Below are 25169 nucleotides of genomic sequence, written 5' to 3'. Positions count from 1 at the left end.
GATTCCATCCTCACCAGTTCCTAGTCAAGGACCTACACCCTGCAAAACGCCAATGAATGTTGCCAAACTAGTGGACTTCATGTCTTCTGAGGTCCGAACCACGATCATAGCAAAGCTGTATGGAGATCCTGAGTTATTCCTTGCACTTCGAGCATTCCTTAACGGAGAGCTACGAACGGGATTACCGCAGTTTGCGCAACCAAATAGGCCTGACTCAATTATGATTGATGAGGAAAATCATGTGCAACCACTTGACTTAGATAGACACGAGTCTGTGATTGAGGTACCCATTAACGAATTAGGGTAGTATTTTGAAGGCGACGAGTCTAATGCGACCCTACCCATCACTACCAAGGGATTAACTATAAAGGGAATTCTTGATGGTGGTGCGGGAGTTAGCATCGTTACAAAAGATTGTTGGGAATCCATGGGAAAACCCCGCCTCAGTGTTACTAACATTGTGGTAAAGATGGCAAATGGTACCATAGCCAAACCTATGGGGATGCTCAAGGATCTTAAGATCAAAGTTCTAGGACACAAGGTACGACATACGTTCATTGTAATGGATTTCTCTAAACACCTTATGTCATATGAAATGATTTTAGGACGACCATTCATGAGGGAAGCACAAATGGTTCACGATTGGTCTAAAAATCATGTCTATTTGCAATTCCAAGACTCTGTCCTTAGAGTGGATTTGGTGACTGGTAAGGTACACCCCTTAGGCAATAAAACCATTATTGATCATCGCTCTGACACCACAGTTCACTCGGCCCCACTACAATATTGTTACACTTGTAAGAAGGATACAGACATTGGCCAAGATTCTCCTTACATGGATGTGTTACCGGGTATGACGGAATCAGACAATGTGGATTGGGTCCACCTAACATCAACCATAGACACTTGGGGAAATAGGGGGACAACCTGGGTAACACCTGAGGGGGATGAAATGCATGTACCCTTAAATATGCTACAAGCAATGCATATCGCTTCTGACAAGACTCATCCTAATGTAACGAAGAAAACATACAAGTGGGTCCCTAAAGCTTCTTTAGTGACCATAGCTAGTGCTAAAAAACAGAAGCCTTGTAAGAAACATACCACTCGCTCCAAGAAAAGTAAAAAAATGTTGCGATGGATCCCTAAACGACTATTGGAAGCCCAAGGCTACTATCAAGGAAATGATCAAATTTGGGTGCCGAAACGTAGATTGTGCTCTTACCTATCACCTGACCCAAGTGAGCCCAATCCCGTAGCTCCAAAACGAATCAATGATCGTGGAAAGAAAAAAATCACAGAATGCTACACACCCGCTCTCGAGCTAGTTTGGGTACCAAAGAAAGAACGATTTGTTCCACCTAGCTCAGGAAGGGGGGAGTCCCATGAAGATTCTAGCTTCTCATGTAATACATCCATAGAGGTAAAAGCTTCTACACAGCCTCCATCTATAGTAGTGGACCTCCATGAAGCTACAAAAGAATCCACACCTCCCAGTGTTCAAGAATCACCTGATGAACCACTTCAAGTTCAATCCTGGGAGAGTACCTTACCACCCTTGCAACTTGGAGAGGCACCTAGGGTAATAAAAAACTACTGGCAAAAATCCTCACCTATTACCAACTGGAACAATTGGTTTCAAAGGGTGACAAGCTCATTTCAAACGGTATGATCTACCCAAGGAAGGGGGGAGTGTCTGCTGACATCCATTATTCACTTGCTTCCCTCTCAACCTTTTTCCCTGACCTCTTAATTTCCAATCTTAGGGAATGTACATATAAAGCTTTATACTCAAAAAAAAAAAAAAGAGCAAGAGCAATTAGCAAATGAGTATGCACAATAAAAGTCAAAACATTGACTCAGACCTACACATGTCACATCTGGTACAGTGAAACAGAAACCTATGCCATAAAACACCTTTGATCCTCATCACTTGAGTGATGGAGGGTAGGTAAGATTAGTACGATAGGAGTGTTTCTGTTTTAGAGTTGAGTGATTAGCAAAGTTCTCTTTTCCCACTGATGTGCCTCCTGGAGGTATTCCTTTTGTTTCCTAGTGTGTACAGGAGCGTGTTGCTATTGATAGGGTTTGGACCTTCATGGAACCTTCAAATCAAGCGCGACCATCAACACAAACAGGTGTTTCTTGTCCATTAGCATTGCCCTTATCTTTTTGCATCTATGTTTGTCTGCTTTGATTGTGATTGGTAGCCTAATACTTAGCGCATTTGCTTAGTATCAAACATTTAATTCAATGTAATGTTTTGTCATAATCACTCGTTTAGGTGTAAAAATCAAGCAGTCCGACTAAGCTAGTTTGACCAAGCTAGGTATTAGAAATCTTCTCTTAATACCATGGGGAATGCCTTCCTAATAAGCAATGGTTACTTAGGTTCTTAATCCGATTTAGGCAACATTGTATGAAATGTACTAGGGCTTTCTAGTGGGCTTAACCCTATTGACCTTTAGCTTAAGTATTATAAAGGGAGTTTACTAATGTGATGAGCCTGGGGAATGTAACAGTGTTATATGACCCCCCAAAGTTACAAAATTAAAATGATGAAAATGAACAAGCAAAAAATCAAAGTGCCACAATGTAAAATTTTAAGCATGAAGAGAAATCCCTGCTTAAATTGGTACTTCACTCACATGTATTGCCTATGGTACTAGAGCCCTAGAGGTTCCCAGTGTGGGCGCTTTTCCTTGAAAAGAAAAAAACCCAAGGCATACAAAATAAGCACACACATCATAATTGAATCAATGTGAAAAGACTTTGGGGGGTCAAAGAAAAAGTAATCAGTCAGGCGATGATTTCATGAGAAATTCCTTTTATGGTAGCTTAACTACAAGTTTTTCTAGATATAGCCTCTAGTCAGCCCTCGAACATGAATACTTGGCTCTCGCGATTAAACAACTTAATTGACCACAGAAAATTAAGAAGCTTACCCATGGTATTAATATTCGATCTCTAGTGCCTTTCGACCGTCAAATTAGCGACCCCGGACTTGTTTAATTTTCTACCTTTACATCTGTTTATGCATTTGATTACATTGCAATTTAATGTTCATTGCTGACAAATTGTTTGAAATTCTTTGACCAATCAATGTGTCTACCTAAAACTGCATATGCTTTTTAAGAGAATGCAATTACTGTGCCAATGTTGTTTGATTTTGCAGTGACTGAAGAAGGCTAAGGACATTCATCTCAAATGCTCTTCCACCTCGACGAACCAGCTTCAACTCAATAGCTTCCGAGGACGGAATCTACATCAGGAAGGGGGGCATGTTAACCCTCATGGCTCACGGACACCCCATCACCTACGATGGACGTGTATTATGTATTATTTAGTAGAGTCAGGTACCGGGCTTGTCGGACCAATAGGGAAAGGTAGAGTGATCGTCGATGAGAGGCGCACTTTAACTTGGACATTCAAGGGATTAGTTGGTTAAGCATGGGCGCCCAAGTGTGAATGGGGTGAGCTCCTATAAAAGCCAACTAAACCTAATTTTTACTCATTCTCTCATTTGTGCAATTGAAGAGTGCTCTTGCTCCATCTCCATCTTCTTCTTCTTCACCTCCTTGTGTGTGTGTGTGTGTGTGTGAGAGAGAGAGAGAGGGAGAGTGTGTGTGCGATCGAGCATTACGAAGGCACGACGGCGGCGAAGCGGTTGAGCGCGGCACGACTGCAGCTTCTTCTTCATCGCGGCGAGGAATCCACCACGAAGGCGAGCGTAGAGCGGTGAGTGACACACCCTTTGTTTTCTTGAGCTTGCTAGTTTAGGCTTGTTGTGTGCTTGGAGCCGTTTGTGGCTCGCACACGGTGTATTGGCAAGTCCCTTGCTTCGACAGTGCGGCAAGGAGCGCACACAATGATAGCCAAAGCGCTATCCATCTTGCGAAGAATTGAGTCTTTCATTCAAGGACAAAGCACATTGAGGTGAGATATCACTTCATACGCACTCTTTTGGAAGAGGGACAACTAAAGGTAGGAAAGGTCCATACAAGTGAAAATCCTGCAGACATGTTTACAAAGGTGGTCAACAAGGTGAAGTTGAGCTTTTGCTCATCTTCAATCGACATTCAAGGATAAGAAGCCAGAATGGAAAGCAGTCACAGGTTTGGTTTGGAGATCAGTCTCCAAGTGGGAGATTGTTAAGTATGGAGTCTAATTTACCGTTGTAATTTTCTATGGTAAAAGCGCACATTTGTAATGCCCCCATTATGAGGAGAAGCCATCATGCGTGAAGGAAAATCACTTACCGGAGACCAAAATTTTCACGGACAAGAATCAGGGGCACGTTTAGAGGCCTCGGGGGCGGAGGCCCTCGAGACTTTTTTTTCGCCGGAATATTATGGCCGGACGGCGGCCGAAAAGTGGTCGAAAAACAACCGGTCGGTTGGCCGGTGGCCGGTAATCAATGGCCGATGGCCGGTGGCCGAATTCAAAAGCGGACTTGTCTTCTCAAGGGCGGCCACACATGGGCGGATTGGAGGGTCCAATTTGGACTTATTCGCACAAGGGCGGCTACACATGGCTGTCTCTCATAAGAGAGGGCAGCCCTTTTGGCCTATAAAAGGAGGCCATTTCTACAAACATTTCATAGTGTGAAGTTGATGCAACAAGGTGAGTGTGAGGTGGTGAGAGTGAAGCAAGGCGGGAGCTCTATCAAGGGTTTAATCCCTTTGTAAACTACTTCTTCTTTTGAAGTGCTAAAGCCATTGAGTGGCTGCTTTCCCGTGGACGTAGCTCACATTGGGTGAACCACGTATATCGTGTGTACTCTCTCTCTCTCTCTCTACTCTATAATCTCTTGTGTGTGAAATCTATCTCTCTCCATTAAGTAATCTACTCAAAAATCTATTTAGCTCGTCTTATTTTCTAACAATATAACCAAGCTAAGATGAAACTTTTGAAATCTAGTAAGTCTAGGCTTACGATAGATGTCGCAGTTTTGAAATAAACTAGAAGGCAATGGGGTTTTGTCCACTACATGCATTGTCATGTAGACATGAGTGTGCACATATGTTGCACCCATGAATATAGGCATTGAACAATAAAGACAAGATTATAACCCGGTGAACCTAATCTCCGTGCACCTCTAGATTAAGGTGCGGGGATTGGGCATGGCTAGAGAATGTGAGGTAGTTTCAACTGTGCAAATATAAAAGATCTTTAAGGACATTTATGCCACTCAAGGACACCTATATAGGTACCCTGTATATAGAAACTCTTAATATATAATACTACACCTTGTGGCCCTAGGGTCATAGAGCACCAATGTAGAAGCTCTAAAGACTTGAAGGACACCTACTCTAAAGCTTTGAAGGACACCTACTCTAAAGCTTTGAAGAACTTTATGGACCTACTGCCATAGGGTGCTAGTGTAGAGGCTCTAGAGGGGCATTTAAGCCATTCAAGGGCTGTTCAAACCTTGATATGTCTCCATGTCTTGGAGTAAAACTATTGAATGGTGATTCCTACTTATTGGAGCGTATGGCCTTTGCTCAAGGCTTGGTGAAGTTTACAGATGATGGATTGTCAATGCCAAAAGCAGGGTGGGTAGATCTTACAGAGGAAACTCCAAGTGAGAACTTTATAGACATATATATTGAGGGCTTTAAGAAAGTCACTTAGAATTTGGGTAAATTGAGCAGCACAAAGAAGGATAAGAAGCAAAAGAATAACGTATAGGTAAAGTAAGTCAAGCTAGGCTCTCAAGGAGAGCGAGAATCCCTCACTTGGAGAAAAAAGTACAGATGTGACCCAAGAAGATCTTTCAATTATACCCTTAGAGACTCAACAAGAAGGACGTGCCAATGTACCTATAGCCCCCGCAATTGAAACCCCCTTTGTGGTAGTGGTCGTGGACTCAACCTGCTTAGCTGTGTTGAACTCTATTGTCCAACCAAAATAAAAAGATCTTGATAAAGAAGTTGCGAAAACTTGTAAAAGTGGGCTGGATGGATATGTTGGAATTGCACACTATTTTAAATTTGGAGTACAATTTACCCAATTTATCCCTGTTGACCAATTCAACCTTGCACCAGAAGCCTATAAATGTAAACCCTTCTCAGATATGGAAATACCCTTTGAAGTAGTTTGAAGGGTACTCTAGAACAGTCTCCACTCCAATAGACCTGATGTCGTATAATCCAATTACTAAAATGCCTCTCCAAACAGCTGAAGTGCATGGAGACAAGCTAGCTACATACCACTATTGGATTCTTTCTGGCCAACATTCCATCATAGTAGAGCTTTTCTGTGCAGCAAGAGCACTAAGTATGCTTCCAGGCAAGAGCTCTACAAGTTTAGAAATGCAAGGATAGTGGTAGATGCTCCCAAAGAGGTTGCTGTTTGAATATCCAAAATGGAGAACATGGAGAGAATAACAACATTGAAGAACCAACCTTAGGTGGAGGTCTTAAAGCATGGTTGTAGTCAGTGGATTTCCTACTCTAAACCAACAAAACCCAAGGCAGGAGTTCCTGTTGGTCATGTGATGTGAGCACCTTGGGATGTAAGTTTCACTTCCCTATGCTCATTTTATTTACAGATACGTCTAGAAATCAAGTTATTCTCTTTTTTGTTATTTTGAAGGTCTTTATAAATGTGCCAAACATCACATTTAACCATGAATCATTTGCCAATAGAGAAGGACACATGGTCATGTATGATGATGAAATCTACGACCAATGGGTAAACATCTTGGAGAAGTATTAGGCATCAACTGCTCATGGGAAACAGCCATGCATAACAACCTTCAAATGCCTAAAGGATATAGAAGCTAGTGATGCCAAGCTACTAGAAACAAAGATAATAGAAGAGAAGATATGCTTACTGAGGCAACCACATCAAGGAGACATGCTTGACCTCTCTGCACATGCAATGAACTTAAAGCAGAAGAAGGTTTTGTGGCTCAAATGTTGATGGTGTTTAAAGAGCTAGATCCATCAACAACAATTTCTTCATGGAAAGAATGTAAGTCTCATTATAGCATTACAGATGGATCTACAAATCTCTCTCTTCTTGAGTTGTACTCAATGATGATGAATATTGAGCTACAAAAAGAAAAGAAGAAATAGCCACTTTCAGAAATCACCAAGGGATTTGTGCAATGGATCATTGCACAAAATAATGACACTTCTAATTTGCAATTCCTTTTACCATGGAAAATCAAATGCATTGGAAAGAATTTGGAAGGCATTGAGTCTCTTCGTAGTGAGAATAACTCTATAATTTGTGCTGGTGTCTATATCATAGATACAACACACAAAAGTCTTCTATCTAGTGGTTGGAGTGCTATCCAATTTGGTAGAGTAATTGATGGAGTATTTGGGGCGGCACATCAACCATCAGAGTTTGTAATTGCTGGCTTAGTTAAGTATCAACTTTCTGCCTCCCTAGAGAAGGAAATTTCTAAAAAAATCTAGATGGTATGAAATGCATGTTCTACATTTAAGCTTCTTAATAGCACCAGAGATCATCCAAACATGTGCTCTTTGTGAAGTATTTTTTGGGGTTTGGGAATTATTTAGTCAAAAAGAGCAATTCACCAACTACTTCAGCATTAAAGGGTGATTGCTGGAGCCAATGCATTGTCTCCGCATCAATGATGACAAGTATGATGCTGTGACCACGACCAAAGCCTTTTTTGTGTGTCGTGCAATCAAATGTATCAGTGTCAAAGAAGATGATCAAGTAAAAGAAATATTCTCATTAGGCTATGGGACTAAAGAGGCAGTACAACAATAGAGAAAGGTAATCATAGTTGCACATATCGGTGATCAAATGATGCAATTGGAAGCTTTTTGTCATTCCACAATGGATGAAGACCCTGATCTTAGAAGGTGGGAAAGTGTAGATACCACATATTGTCAATTCCAAGGTGTCAGCAGAGGAAGAAGAAATTGAAGAACCATTGGATGGAAGTGCTGATGCCATTCTAGAAAGTCTACAGGAAACAGGTTAAGCTAGTCACCCATGATTACATCATTGATGCTTAGATTATTATATTTATCATTTTATCTTATTTTTCCCATTTCAATGCCACCATGTTGTTAAAAACATTGATATTTAGTATGTTCTTTTTCTCAATTTATTTGAAAAATCTCAACTTGTGAGTTTTTTTTTCCACAATAAGTGTATTTATGAAAATACCACCCTACATATATGGTCATAAGATATATTATAAAATACTTTAAAGCTAAGTGAGCATAAGATGTTTATTATAATCTATTTATAGTGTGTCAGATAAAGCTATGGGTTTGGTTAGAACACCCATGTATGACTTGAGGATCATAAAGCTATTTGTATCCCCTTATGGCCTTAGGGCCATAGGATCCCCTAGAAGAATTTGGACTACCCTAAAACCTTAAGGCCATAGGGTGATGACATAGAATCTCTAGAAGGGTCCATGAGAATTTGGGATACCATACAACCTTATGGCCATAGGGTGCAAATCACTTGGCTCTCTATGGAGACACCTTATAGCGTATCACAGGACACCCTATGGCCTTCAGGCCATAGGGTGGTTATTCTATCTCACCTTAAGACTATTTTAGAGTCTCAAAATTTTTTTCCTTTGTCCTAACTATCTTGTTAAATATCTTAGGGTCATAGTTTACTCATTCTAGACCAAAATAATGGAAGAAGATATGCCAACTTATTTCTTTGGAATCAATGGAGGTGTTGGTTCCATGCTAACCTATTGAATTTAAGAGCCCTTCCACTTTTGAGATAGCATTAAACGACCTCTCTGCAGGCTTCATTGTAAAAGCATAATCAATATGAAGCTTTAATAAACAATTAGAGATGCACATAAAAGCATGAAGTGTGCAAAAATACACATTTTTGAGAGGTAAGTTAATTATAGAGTTCCATTCACTGTCTTTTGTGGCACGATTGGGATCCTCCAGCATAGGACATTGTAGTAGCAAAAATGCTCCCACACACGTGTAAATTGTGAATTGTCATCTTTCTGTGTTTCTTCGACTATTGCAATTTTGCATGCATTCCCCTTATAGCCCTTCATGCAGAATGTACAAGGATACAGAGCTTCAGTCCCTTGTTTGCATCCTAGAATGCGCTTGATTGCTTTCAAATTGCCACCTAAGTGCCAATGAATGTGTTAAAAAATCCAAGCAAGCACTCCACGGGTCTCCTTGGGAACCTCAATAGCACCAAGCCACCAAATTTCTGCCTCCGACTGCATAGTGAAAGATGGTGCACAATCCTTGTTCATAGCTGTATGTTCTGCATGAAATAATGCCTCCTTCACGAGAGTAATACTCATCCTTTCTAGTCTTTTTTTCTTCACAATCTGACACTTGTCTAGCTTGAGCACAAACACCAACTTTGAAGCTAGCACTGCAAAATGTCCAAAATTGTTATAACTGAGCCGACGTCAGTTAATAGGAGCTGCTAAAGATCAAAGCCTTATGAATGCACATCAAAGATGAAGATGAAGAAGTAGTGAAGATTGGAGTTACACATTTTTCACATTTTTCAAAAAATGGCCATGTATTATAATTTCCTGAATTATTTAGCCATTGTGATAATTGTAACGTGTTCAGAGCTCAATAAGAGTTCCAAAGTGTAAAGCATAGGTCAGCTAGTGTACCGAGGTTGTAGATACAATAATTGTGGAGCCTTAAAGGTCTTGGGCACCGGACATTAAACATTTTAGACCTTGGATAAGGTATAAAAGCCAACTTTGTAAAGATTTTATTAAGTTTTGGATAATGAAATACACAGCATGAGCTAACGGTGATCACTCCTCTCCCTCTTGTGCTTCCTACTCCCTCCCTGGTTGTCACAATGCAGTCACGTTTGTTGCATTGCAACCGTAGGTAAGAGCTCTATGCATTGACGTAAGCACATCACACTAATTCGTAGTTTTTGGTGTCGCCGACCCGTGGTCTAATTTCATCATAACTAGGAATTTACACTTTCAAATAAAAAACTAAGCATAGGCGGGGTATTGGGGCATCATTGCTAAGCATTTAGATGCATTCTGGGTCAAAAACGACTAGGCCAAAAATCCACTGCTGTTAATAATCGCAATTTTGGAACTTGACCTAAAGTGGGGTTTGAGACCATAAGCATGTGTGCTTAGGTCTTATAAACATGTTTAGAAGTTTCGTTATGTTTAAATGTCATTTGATGCTGTAACGGATGTGATTTGTTTGCCGATGAGCGATTGGATTTTGGTGAGGTTAGACATGCATCCCACATTTAGCACCGTTGCCGAGAACGAATAGACCTAAACTAGGGAAAACAAGGGCGTCGTTTGTAGCTGTCCATCAACTTCCTCTAGGTTCACCTGGAGTTAAACTTTCTCTTTAAAACCACATAGCTGAAGATTGTCGTATTTTGCTGTGTAGAGGTAGCTTGGAAGAAATTGTACTTGCTAAGTGCCTTTAGGATTGTAGGATTGTAGATTTATATTAGGATTTGGAGAATGATTGAAAGGCGAGACAAGTCTTAAGATCAAGGCTTTGAAAACCGTAAAAAACAAGAAAACGAGTTTGTGGACACTTTCCACAACCCAATTTGCAGTAGAACATAGGAGTAGGGTAAGTAGAATCCGAGGTGGGATCTCAGAACATTGCTCACTCCAAACAAATCATCTGTGAGTTGTTTATGTGAAGTTGCAAAGTTTCAAGTCTACGGCTATAAATAGCATGAAAAGACTCCAAACTACTCAATCCAACTGGAGAGTAAGCCTAAAGTTGTATGAACCAGTGGGTAAGCTCAAGGACACTTTGATGTAAAATTTTCAAGAGTTGGCCAAAACTCAGATTATTTACTTTTTCTTGACAATTGAGGCCAAATTAAGTTTTGACTTGATTCATAGGCTCAAAGTAGATAATGAAAAGACTGTCCAGTGAAAAAGTTCATCAAAAGTGACAGTTTTGGGCCTAAAGTTAATAAGCGTGATTATTAATTTTCAGCTCAGATTTGACCAAGGTTCATACCATTGAATCATTGCATGTGTACAAACAACTTTTGTAAACGATCATAGAATTTGGATCACCAAATTGACCAAAAACTGGGTTAAAACTAAAGTTTGTACTGACTTTTTGAAACTTGAGTATAAATTGGAAAAAAAATTGTCCAAACTTGATGAAATTTGATTCATAGGCTTATATTGATGAGATAAACATGTGTATATGCTTAGTTGACCAAAAAAATGCAAAAAGTTACTAGAAGTAAATAATCGTGATTATTTACATTTGTCCCATTTTTTAAGTTTTTTGACCAAGTCAGCATACCACTAGTTTTACATGTTGTAATAAGCCCACAAACCAGATTTGGATCATTGGATTGCAAATTGTGACCAAATTTGCAAAGTTAGTCTGTGAGAGAAAATTGATGACCATTTGACCAAAAATAGTCCAAACTTGATGAAACTTGGCTAGAGACCTTAAGTTGAGGTGCGTAACAGATCTGTGTCAAGATTGGGACAAAAACTTGCAAAAAAACAGCCAAAGTAAATGATTGCAATTATTTACATCTGCTCCAAAAATTAACAATCTTGCATATTTGGGCATACCACAAGGTCAAGCATAGCAAGTAGACCTCACAACTCAATTTTGGTGAAATTTGGATCACAAAAGTGAGACTTAAGCTAGATTCTTGAAATCAGAGTCCGCGGACAGAAAACTGTTGACAACTTGAACAAATCTTGTTCAAATTAAGTTTTAACTTGACTCAGAGGCTCAAAATAGATAATAAAAAGACTGTCCACTGAAAAAGTTGAAAAAATTATCCATTTTAGGTCAAAAGTAAAAATCATGTTTATTTACTTTTGGCTCAAAACTGATCAAGGTTGATATCAGAGACTCTATGCATGATTACAAACATCTTTTGTGAAGGCTCGTAGAGTTTAGATCACAAAAGAGGCCAAAAACTTGACAAAAACCGAAATCTATATTGATTGCCAAGAAATTATGTCTGACTTGATGAATCTTGTTCAAATTAAGTTTTAACTTGACTCAAAGGCTCAAAATAGATCATAAAAAGACTATCCAGTGAAAAAGCTGAAAAACTTGTCCATTTTAAGTCAAAAGTAAATAATCGTGATTATTTAATTTTGGCTCAAAAATGATCAAGGTTGATACCAAAGACTCTATGCATGATTACAAACATATTTTGTGAAGGCCCATAGAGTTTGGATCACATAACATACCCAAAACTTGACAAAAACTGAAATCTATAATGATTGTTGAGAAATTGTGTGACTTGGTAAATCTTGTTCAAATTCAATGAAACTTGACTCATAGGCTTATATTGATGTGTTAAACAAGTGTACAAAATTATGCGAAAAATTACCAAAAGTAAATAATCTCGGTTATTTACTTTTGAAAAAAATAATTATTATTTTAAAAAAACCTGTAGTAAATAATCGCAATTATTTACAATTGCTTCAGAATTGAGAAATTTTGCCCATTTGAATATACCATGTGCAGGGTCAAGCACATCAAGTAGTGTTAGAAAAGGGGAACTAGAATCTAGGAGTCCACCTCCCAACCACCCACTATATAGCATGGCTCCTAGCCCTTTGCCCTAGTTGGACTCCCTTTCCACACTGCCTAGCCCGGCCTTGCCCTTGTCTAGTCCGGCCTTGCCGTTGTCCTGACATTACTCCCTCCTTAAAGAAGAGTTTTCGTCCTCGAAAACAAAAGTGGAAAACTTCTTCTTAAAAACACTAATGTTTTCCCAGGTGGCACCTTCCTCAGGTCGATCTTTCCACTTGATTAAGGCTTGTTCACGTACATGATGATGTGTACGTAACTCATGATAATCGAGAACACGTTCAGGTTCATGCGGTAAGGTAGGAGGCTCAACAAAATCAACCAAAATCTATTGGTCAATGACATTGTCATCCCCATGTAACCACTTACATAAACGACATACATGAAACACCGGATGAATATGAGAATGTGTAGGTAGCAGTAATTTGTAGGCACGATCACCTACTCGCTTGAGTATTTTGAAAGGCCCACAATATCAAGGAGATAATTTAGGTGCTGGCCCAGTTTTCAGACTTTTTGAATGTTCTGGCACACGTAAAAATACTTACTCCCCTTCCTCGAAGGTAACTTGCCGACGTTTCTCATCAGCATACTTCTTATATCGATCCTGCGCTACCGGACATTCTGATGAGCGAGTTTCAGCATATCCATGTGGTCCTGGAGAAAATATTTAACCCGTTGGAGCTTTTTGGTTGCCAACCCCACCGTAATAGGTGACCTAGGTGAAACCCATACATGAGCATGAAAGGACTAAATCCAGTTGTGACATGCTTAGTACTGTTGTAGGAAAACTTTAGAATAGGTAAGTATTATTCCCAATCTGACTGTTTTTTGTGACGTATGCTCTTAGCATATCCTCTAGCACTCGGTTAACTCATTGAGGCTGACCATCTGTTTCTGGATGATTGGCTGTACTGAGGTTTAGTTGTGTACCCAATCGTTTAAACACAGCTCTCCAAAAGTGACTGTTGAACTTGGGATCACGATCATTGACAATGTTACTTGGTAAACCATACAACTTGTATAGATTGCCCACAAATAACTTGGCTAGCTCTGGTGCTTAAACCGTTGCTTTGGTTAGAATAAACTTACATAGTTTAGTCAACCGGTCTCCTACCACCCATACCAAGTCATGACCTCCTACAGTGGTTGGTAAACCCACAATAAAGTCCATAGAGATACTTTTCCATTTTCCATTGGGAATCTCCAAAGGATGTAAGAGTCCTCTTGCTTTCAGGTGCTCTGCTTTATTAACTTGGCATTTTTGGCAATGCAAGACATAAGCTTGAACAAAGCCATGTATATCAATGTTAGACAAGGGGAACCAGAACCTAGGAGGCCACCTCCCAACCACCCACTATATAGCATGGCTCCTAGCCCTTTGCCCTAGTTGGAATCCCTTTCCACACTGCTGTTAGGAAATAAGACGTAGCTAAATAGATAATTGAGTAGATTACTTAATGGAGAGAGACAGATTTATATACACGAGATTATAGAGTAGAGAGAGAGAGAGAGAGTACACACAATATACGTGGTTCACCCAATGTGGGCTACGTCCACGGGAAAGCAGCCACTCAATGGCTTTAGTACTTCAAAACAAGAAGTAGTTTACAAAGGGATTATACCCTTAATGGAGCTCCCGCCTTGCTTCACTCTCACCACCTCACACTCACCTTGTTGCATCAACTTCACACTATGAAATGTGTGTAGAAATGGCCTCCTTTTATAGGCCAAAAGGGCTGCCCTCTCTTATGAGAGACAGCCATGTGTAGCCGCCCTTGTGTGAATAAGTCCAAATCGGACCCTCCAATCCGCCCATGTGTGGCCGCCCTTGAGAAGACAAGTCCGCTTTTGAATTCGGCCACCGGCCACCGGCCATTGACTTGCGACCACCGGCCATCGGCCATTGATTTCCGACCACCGGCCATCGACCATTGACTACCGGCCACCGGCCAACCGACCGGTTGTTTTCCAACCACTTTCTGGCCGTCGTCCGGCCATAATATTCCGGCGAAAAAGAATATTCCGGCGAAAAAAAAAGTCTCTGGGGCCTCCGCCCCCGAGGCCTTTAAAGCTGCCCCTGATTCTTGTCCGTGAAAATTTTGGTTTCCGGTGAGTGATTTTCCTTCACATACGATGGCTTCTCCTCATAATGGGGGCCTTACAAGGGTAAATCAGGCTCCATACTTAACAATCTCCCACTTGGAGACTGATCTCCAAACCAAACCTTTGACTGCTTTCCATTCTGGCTTCTTATCCTTGAATGCCGATTGAAGATGAGCAAAAGCTCAACTTCTCCTTGTTGACCACCTTTGTAAACATGTCTGCAGGATTTTCACTTGCATGCACCTTTCCTAGCTTTAGTTGTCCCTCTTCCAAAAGAGTGCGTATGAAGTGATATCTCACCTCAATGTGCTTTGTCCTTGAATGAAAGGTTGAGTTCTTTGCAAGATGGATAGCGCTTTGGCTATCACTGTACAAGACACAATTGTCTTGTTTGAATCCAAACTCTTCTAAGAATCTGTGAAGCCACAGAATTTCTTTGCTTGCCTCCGTCATTGCTACATACTCTGCTTCCGTGGTAGAAAGTGAAACCACTTTCTGTAGCTTTGAAGCCCAGCTTACTGTTGTGCCTCCAATCGTGAACACATAGCCAGTAGTGCTCCTTCGAGTATCTTTGTCACTAGCCATATCTGCATCAACATACCCTTCTAAAAAAATATCAGTTCCTCCAAAATACAAAGCATTTGTTGTTGTCCCTTTTAGATATCTAAGTATCCACTTCACAGCTCACCAATGCTCTTTACCTGGGTTGTCCATGAACCTACTCACAACTCCCACTGCAAGTGCAATGTCTGGCCTTGTCCAGACCATAGCATACATTAGAGAACCTACCGCTGCAGCATATGGAACTTTAGACATATAGGCTATCTCCTCTTGTGTCTTTGGACACATATCCTTCGTTAGTTTAAAATGACCAGCCAAAGGTGTAGAAACTGGTTTTACATTTTGCATTACAAACCTTTCTAGTACCTTCTTGATGTAATCTTCTTGAGATAGCTTTATTGTCTTCTTCGTCCTGTCCCTTGATATTTTCATACCAAGTATCCTCTTTGCAGCACCTAAATCTTTCATTGAAAAACATTTGGACAGCTCCTCTTTTAGGTCTTTGATGTCCTGCATGTTAGCACTTGCAATCAACATGTCATCAACATACAACATTAGGATGATGAATTTCCCATCTCCCAAATTCTCCGTATAGACGCAGTGATCCGAGTTGCATCTTGTGAATCCATGATCCAACATCCATCGATCAAATTTCAAGTACCATTGTCTTGATGCTTGCTTTAAACCATACAAGCTCTTCTTTAATTTGCAAACCATTTTCTCCTTACCTTTTACTTCATACCCCTTTGGTTGAAGCATGTAGATTCCTCCTCTAAGTCACCGTGATGGAATGCCGTATTTACATCCATTTGCTCGAGATTTAGATCATGAGCAACCACAAGGCTTAAGACAAGCCTAATTGAGTTCATTTTTACAATAGGAGAAAATATTTCATTGAAGTCAATACCTTTCTTTTGAGAAATACCTTTTACCACAAGCCTAGACTTGTACCTTTTCTTCCCACCTTCTTCTTCCTTTAGCTTGTACACCCATTTGTTTTGAAGTGCCCGCTTACATTTAGGCAACTGAACCAACTCCCATGTTTGGTTGCGATGTAATGAGTCCATCTCCACTTGCATGCTCTTCGTCCATTCTTCTTTGGATTCATGTTGCATAGCTTCTTCATATGATTCCGGCTCTCCAGAATCTGAGATCAAGAGATGGTTGAAGGAAGGAACAAACCTTTCTGGAGGTCTACTTGCTCTTGTGGATCTTCGGGGAATAGGTTGAGGCTCCTCATTTGGTTGACGTTGTTGCACATTGTCACCATTTGCAGTCCTTGAGTTTTCACCGTCCTCAAGCTCCATGTACTCATCACCTGTTTCTTTTGTTTGTTTTCTTTCCAAGTAATCTTTGTACATATTTTTCTCGTTAAAAATTACATCCCTACTCCTTAAGATTTTACCATCTTCAGGATTCCATAGGCGATACCCAAAGTCTCCTTCTCCATAGCCAATGAAGAAACACTTTTTGGACTTTGCATCTAACTTTGATCTTAGGCTTCTATCTATGTGCATGAAAGCCTCACACCCAAACACTTTGAGAAATGCATAATTCACCGCTTTACCTGTCCATGCCTCTTCTGGAACTCCCCCATCCAATGTCGTTGAGGGTGACCGATTGATTAAGTACACAGACGTACTTACAGCTTCCGCCCAAAGAGCAAGGGGTAGGCCTGCATGTAGCCGCATGGTTCGTGCTCGTTCCATCATTGTCCTGTTCATCCTTTCCGAAATCCCATTTTGTTGAGGTGTCCTTGGGGTTGTCCTTTGCCTCCGAATGCCATTGCTAGCACAAAAGCTTTCAAAAGCTTGGCTGCAATATTCGCCTCCTTTGTCGGATCTGAGGCATTTAACCTTGGTACCTGTTTCATTCTCCACAAAGGCTTTCCACCTTTGAAATATGGAAAATACATCGGATTTATTCTTCATGACATAAACCCATGTTTTTCTAGTCACATCGTCTATGAATGTTACATAGTACAATGAGCCACCAAGTGATGGTGTACTTGCAGGATCCCAAACATCAGAATGAAGCAACTCAAGTTTTTTATTTTTTCTTTCATTTCCTGATTTTTGAAATTTTACCCTCTTTTGTTTACCATAAACACAATCTTCACAGAACTCTAAGTCCACTTCTTGCAAACCTGGTAGAAGCTTCTTTGTTTGAAGGATTTGCATTCCTTTGGCACTCATATGCCCAAGTCGGTAGTGCCACACCGCACTGTCAACTTCTGTAGTTGCTGCACAAGCTGAAGGTTGCGTGCTAACAGTATACAAGTAAAGTGTACCGACTTTTTCACCCTTGGCAACCACCAAAGATCCCTTTGAGATCTTCCACCGTTTGTTTCCGAATGCAATGTTGTGACCTTCATCGTCCAATTGTCCTGTAGAGATCAAATTTTTGCGAAGAGAAGGAACATGCCTAACATCTTTAAGCTTCCATTCATTTCCGTTAGCAGTTTTGACAGAAACTGTACCTTTGCCGACAAGCTTCATCATCTCCCAAGTATACATACCCAAAATTACCTTTGGTGTAGTCTTGGAAATGTTGCTTGTGTGGTGTCGCATGGAATGAAGCCCCGGAATCTACTATCCAGGAATTAGACACATTGTCTAATGAGAGAATTAGAGCATCTTGCTCTACTTTACGTGCCACATTGGCCTCCGATGTTGGCTTGTTGTCTTGAGACTTTTTCTCCTTCTTCTTCTTGGACCAGCAATCCTTCTTGACGTGGCCCTTCTTGCCGCAGTTCCAACATTCAAGAACTGACTTTGTGCGTGACTTGCTCCGCCTTGAGCGATCATGACCCTTTTGGTTTTTGAACCTCTGCTTAAGCCTTCCTCTTGTTTCCACTGATAGTGCAGCACTTGATGATTCTCCTGTGCTTCTCCTTCGCATTTCCTCGCTTAGGAGAACACCCACAACATCATCAAACTTAAGAGTATTTGTGCCAGAGATAGAATTACTTACAGCCATCACAAGGCTGTCCCAAGTATCCGGTAGAGATGATAGTATAAGGAGAGCTCGCACTCTGTCATCGAAATTGATTTTCACTGATCGAAGTTGACTTATGTTTGTGTTAAAGTCATTTAGGTGTTCTGCAACTGAACCATTCTCTGCCATCTTTAGATTGAACAAGCGCTTCATAAGAAATACCTTATTGGATGCCGATGGTTTCTCGTAGAAGTCGTCGAGTGACTTCATCAAGTCCTCTGTGGTCTTCATCTCCAAAACATTGAAGGCCACCGTTGATGCCAAGCTTAACCGGATTGTTCCTAGTGCCTTTCGATCAAGGACAATCCATGCTTCATCTGCCATTGTTGCGGGCTTCTTCGCAAGACAGCCTAGTGGCAAATAGAGGTCCTTCTGGTAGAGATAGTCTTCAATCTGCATCTTCCAATGTTGGTAGTTTTTGCCGTTGAACTTATCAATCTTGAGCTTCCCTTCCTCCGCCATAACTCCCACTCAATTCAAGGAATCCTTTCCTTGAGATAATTTAGCTACAAGCAAACCTTGCTCTGATACCAGTTGTTAGGAAATAAGACTTAGCTAAATAGATAATTGAGTAGATTACTTAATGGAGAGAGACAGATTTATATACAAGAGATTATAGAGTAGAGAGAGAGCGAGAGTACACACAATATACGTGGTTCACCCAATGTGGGCTACGTCCATGGGAAAGCAGCCACTCAATGGCTTTAGTACTTCAAAACAAGAAGTAGTTTACAAAGGGATTATACCCTTAATGGAGCTCCCGCCATGCTTCACTCTCACCACCTCACACTCACCTTGTTGCATCAACTTCACACTATGAAATGTGTGTAGAAATGGCCTCCTTTTATAGGCCAAAAGGGCTGCCCTCTCTTATGAGAGACAACCATGTGTAGCCGCCCTTGTGCGAATAAGTCCAAATCGGACCCTCCAATCCGCCCATGTGTGGCCGCCCTTGAGAAGACAAGTCCACTTTTGAATTCGGCCACCGGCCATTGACTTCCGACCACCGGCCACCGGCCATTGACTTCTGACCACCGGCCATCGACTATTGATTACCGGCCACCGGCCAACCGACCGGTTGTTTTCCGACCACTTTCCGGCCACCGTCCGGCCATAATATTCCGGCGAAAAAAAAGTCTCGAGGGCCTCCGCCCCCGAGGCCTCTAAAGTTGCCTCTGATTCTTGTCCGTGAAAATTTTGGTTTCCGGTGAGTGATTTTCCTTCACGCACGATGGCTTCTCCTCATTATGGGGGCCTTACAAATGTGCGCTTTTACCACAAGAAATTACAAGGGTAAATCAGGCTCCATACTTAACAAATACCTAGCCCGTCTTTGCCTTTGTCTAGTCTGGACGTGTATTTGTTCTGACAAGTAGACTCCACAAATCAAATTTGGTGAAATTTTGATCACAAAATTGTGACTTAAGCCAGATACTTGGAATCAGAGTCTGCGGACACTAAAGAGTTTTGATAACTTGGAAAAATCTTGATCAAACTCAACCAAACTTGTACAGAGACAACAACAAGGTAATTACTTGGCAAAAAAAGCCTAAAAAGTGTAGAAACTGATAAAAGTAAATAATCGGGATTATTTACTTTTGAGCCCCAGAAGCAAGATTTTGGACTTTCGAGCTTGTATAGTGTTAGAACAACATAATACAAGGCCACTAGCCAACTTTGGGTTTCATCAAATCAAATTAATACATGATAGCTCAATTTTCAAGTTGCAGATTAGTCCTTTAGCTCCTTGCAAGGATAGAATTTGGAAATCTTCATTGCTGACTCACTTAGCTCAAATTGAAGAACCAGGTTGCAGGCAAAGAATTGGGAGCTTGGAATTCAAGTCAAGTGGAAAAAACGGATAACAATCTAATCTGCAGGTTAGGTTATTCAAGGCCTAGATTTTCATCATTTCAAAGGCTTCAATCAATTATGATACTTTTATGCTAGAGTTAATCAACTCTTGTGAGTCTAAGAGAAATCAACTGCCAAAGTACTTTGGCAAAAGCAGTCTTATCAAACCCGAGCAGAATTGTTTTTGCTAATCAATATCAAAATCTGCTAGGAGACGGTTTTTACAGAACTAGTCGACATGGACTCATCTCGAGCTGAGAGTTCAAGTACACTAGAGCAAGCTGGTAGCACTGGTAACACAGATACAAGTGCAACAGAGCAGATTTTACAACTATACGGCTACAATGGACATAAAGTATTATATGCAGATTCACAAGGCCATAGATATCTAACAAGCAGCAAAAGCAACATAGGAGCCAAGATCTTATTGATCAGAGTAAAGCTAGATTTAGAGAACTCCCAGGTATTCACAGACTTCAATGGAGCTAGGTATTGCAAGCTGAAAGATGAAGTGCAGATAGAAGTTCAAATAGTCAACCCAAGTGTTTATCCAGAAATCTACACAAGCCAGCAAAACATATAGTTAGTGCATATGCAATCAGGGTCATTGTACATGGACTACAATGGTCAAATCTACAATCAAGAACCAGAATGAAAGATCCAACAGATCAACCAATTGAATCCAGTCTAATTGGAGAACCGAGCCAAAGATGGTACAAAGGTCAAGATGGGGCATTCTACAACTTGATGCTTAGTGTTTTAAAAGAAGATGCCGACAACTTGGCCAACATAGAAGCAGAAACTTCTCAACTAGAGCTTGACAGGACAGAGCCAAATGAAATACCACCAGTCATGGCATATTTCCTAGATTGTGGATGAAAAGCTGGATATTTTTCTGAAGATTGTCTAAGAAAGCCAGACAACAAGGACGCATCAACTGCCAAGCAAGTTATAGAGAAAATTGGAAATGCGAATCTCGATGTAATTGCATTTAACCTGTCACTTTTAATGCAATAAGATGATTTTGCATTACCTTCAGAAGCATCAGTAAAAGCACTAGAAGTTCCAAATCAGCATAAAGATGCACAAGCACCTGGAAAGCTTAAAATTGATTCTTTGAACAACAATTTCTTGCATGAATGGTCAATATGTCGAGATATATGTAGACATGTAGTAGTGTTAGTGTGTATACGCGCTTCACCAGGGGCACTTTTCTCCCATTGGGTTTTTCCCCCTAGACATCCGGTGTGAAAGGACACCTTATCTCTTAGGGTTTCATATAAGCTTTGTAGCTCTGAGTTTGTATACTCTATTATTCTAATACAGAGAGATAGACTACAGAGATCTCGTACACAAGCTCTGTGTCTTCTCCTTCTCCATCTTCTTCCTACTCTGAGTTGCTGTCTTCCTTATGTTTCCTATTTCATCATCTTCAACAATTGGTATCAAAGCTTGGTGATTTCCAGAGCCTCTACTTGTGTTTTCGCGTCCGCACGCGCAATCGTTGTTTTCAGGCAGTTTTTGGAAAATTTGCTCGTGGGAGCATCCTTGACGTTCCGAGAGTATTCTGAATAGGTGACGTGTGGTTTTACCCCCCTTTCGAAGCCGTTCGAGCCCTCATAATTTTGTTCTAAGCAGCGTAGCAGAAGTTACTTTTTGGAGGCGTTTAGATCAAGAGGGTGTGCTTTTTGACAGATTTTCTTCAAGTAAAGAGTTCTTTTGGGAAGCAGCTTGTCTTAGCTTTGTGCTGAGATTTTGTGTAGAGTTTTTCTTGCATTGGAGAGGAGATTTGTGAATCTCTTGGAGGTTCTTTTGCTCTCTTGTGTGCATCCACAGTATGGCTCAATCTATGGAGAAAGAGATTTTTGGTGCGTTTACATCCGAAGACAAATTGGATGGTACCAACTATTCTCTTTGGTCTTTTATGGCCAAAAATGTTCTGGTTGGTAAAGGATTGTGGGATTATGTATCTGGAGATGAAATTCGTCCAGGTAGCATTGCACCTGCCACGCCTGGTCGTGGTGTAGCTGTTGGTGCAGGACCCTCACAAGTCACTCCAGAGCAAAAGAGATGGGATACTAAAGATGCACAGGCTATGGCTGTGATTGCCTTAACCATAAAGAGGACAATCACACCACATATAAGATCTTGCAGAACTTTTGAGGATGCTTGGAACACTCTGCAAGCTATTTTTGGAGGAAGAAATGCTGCCAGAATAGAGTTTTTTAAGAAACAACTTGACAAAATACAGATGGACGAAGGTGACGATATTGTCGAGCATCTTACAAAAATTAGGGATCTTAAAGAGCAATTGCTTAGCATTGATGAAGTGATTCCAGAGAAGGACTTGGTTTCCAAAACACTCAATTCACTACCACCATCTTATCTGACTTTTCAGACTTCTTTGACTCTGTCTTTGCGAGCTAATCCTGAGCCTCTTCATTTTGAAGATTTAGTGGCTTTGCTATTGTAGGAGGATCAATCACGTAAGAATAAGTCTTTACAGGTGGATGGTATGGATCATGCTCTTGTTGTACAGAACAAAAAAAAGGGTAAAGAGAGTGCTCATTACTCCAAGTCTGGTGCAGGACAGTCTTCAGAGAAGTCTAAAGGTGATTCCGACAAGTCCAAGAGAAAGGTAAATGTCACTACTGCAAGAAACCTGGTCACTACATTAGTGAGTGTAAACAGCGAATTGCTAAAGAAAAGAAGAAAGAGTCAAGTTTGGTTGTTTCAGCTTCTGGTGATTCTTCTACAGCTAAAGAAGAGTCTGCAAACTTTGTGCAGGATTCTTATGCTTTCGTAGTATGTTCAGATTTTTCTGCTTACAGTGTTGACAAGACACAAATGATTTGGTACTTTGATAGTGGTGCATCCAGGCATATTACTTCAAGGAAGGATTTGTTTTGTTCATTGGATGCAGCTCCAGCAGGAAAGAAGGTGACATGTGCAAATAATGCTTCTTATCCAATCAAAGGCGTTGGTAAGATTTTGATTACCATTTCAGATGGTTCAGATTTATGCTTGCTAGATATCTTATATGTTCCAGGGATCAAGAAGAATTTGTTGTCTGTATCCTCTCTTGCAAAAAATGTTCTTCGGGTCATTTTTGAGGATGACAGATGTGTTGTACGAGATCGAGAGAATGGTTATTCTCTTATCACTACAGGTACGCTGGAAAATGGACTATTTGTGCTAGATCATTATGAAAATCAGATTCATGTATGTATTGCAGAAACAAAGACTCAGACCATGCAGGATGCTGAGTTGTGGCATGCTAGATTCGGGCATGTTAGTTATGGCAGTTTGATGACTTTACAACGTCATAATATGGTGCATGATTTGTCTTTATTGGAGATGCCACCAAGACATGTATGTGAAGGTTGCGTTCTTGGAAAGATGCACAGATTTTCATTTTCGCAGGATGGTTCAGTTAGAGCGACACGAAAGTTGCAGCTTGTACACAGTGATGTATGTGGTCCTATGAGGACGCCATCTATAGGAAACAACCTTTATTTTGTGACCTTCATTGATGACTTTTCCAGGTTTTGTTGGGTGTATCCACTCAAAGCAAAGTCAGATGTGTTTGCAGTTTTTCAACATTATGTCGCTATGGTTGAAAATGAAACAGGTTGCAAAGTACAGACTCTTCGTACCGATCGAGGAGGTGAATACATGTCAGGTGCATTTAAGGATTTTTTGGGAAAGAAAGGCATTAAACACCAATGCACTATGCCATACACACCACAACAGAATGGTGTTGCAGAAAGGAAGAACAGGTCTTTAATGGAGATGGCTAGATGTATGCTCAAGGCTAAGAGTTTGCCTCATAAGCTATGGATGGAGGCAGTTTCTTGTGCAGCACATGTTTTGAATAGGTGTCCTACTCGTGCCTTGAAGACCATTACTCCATATGAAGCTTGGTATGACAGAAAACCTTCAGTCAGTTATCTTCGTGTTTTTGGTTGTCTTGCTTATGCTCACATCCCTCTTCAATTACGTGGGAAGCTTGATGATAAGGCAATCAAATGTATATTTGTGGGGTACAGTAGTGGAAGTAAAGGTTATAGACTTTACAATCCTGCTACAAACAAGATTTTTGAAAGTCGTGATGTAATTTTTGCAAAAACTACTGCTCAACCTATGGTTGCTTTTGATGTACCTCATATGCAGACACATGATGTATTTGAAGGTTTGCTTCCTTCTTTTGTGGAGAATCAAGAATCACAACAGGTTGATAATCTTGATCAATCTTTTGATCAGCATGTGACACCTCTTGATGTAGAGGAAATTGTGCGTGAAGAGCAAGAAGTTCTCAGGGAAGAAAGAACCTTGCCTAAATGGGTTCAGAAAACTTTGCAGGATAGCAAGTTGGATGCACCGTTGCCACGAAAAACACGTGCTGGTACTACTTTTGGCAGAGAGCAAGTAGATTTGGCTTGCTTTAGCACTCTTTGTGATGTAGATGAGCCTGATTCATTTGAAAAATCTTTAGAGTGTGTTCAGTGGAAAGATGCTATGCAGCAAGAAATTGATTCTATTCATAAGAATCATACATGGGATCTAGTGGACTTGCCTAAAGGTAAAAAGCCTATTGGTACAAAGTGGGTTTTTAAGGTAAAAAGGAAACAAGATGGTACTGTTGACAGGTACAAAGCATGGCTTGTGGAAAAAGGCTATGTGCAACAGAAAGGCATAGATTATGATGAAACCTTTGCTCCTACTTCTCGTGCGTCCACAGTTAGATCACTAGTTGCAATTGCTGCTCACACTGACTTACTGTCCTACACAGGATAACATTGCAGATCTATTTACGAAGGCGTTATCACGAGAAAAGTTTGAAGCTTTCCAAAAAGCTTTGGGCTTACTCTCATACACATGATGATCTGCTACCTTGTACGGATTCACACTATCACTACAGGGGGGATTTGTAGACATGTAGTAGTGTTAGTGTGTATACGCGTTTCACCAGGGGCACTTTTCTCCCACTGGGTTTTTCCCCCTGGACATCCGATGTGAAAGGACACCTTATCTCTTAGGGTTTCATATAAGCTTTGTAGCTCTGAGTTTGTATACTCTAATATTCTAATACAGAGAGATAGACTACAGAGATCT

The sequence above is a fragment of the Adiantum capillus-veneris genome, chromosome 23 (genome assembly GCF_014529385.1).
Source record: "Adiantum capillus-veneris isolate H3 chromosome 23, ASM1452938v2, whole genome shotgun sequence".
Lineage (NCBI taxonomy): Eukaryota > Viridiplantae > Streptophyta > Polypodiopsida > Polypodiales > Pteridaceae > Adiantum > Adiantum capillus-veneris.
Note: the sequence above shows the minus strand (reverse complement) of the source record.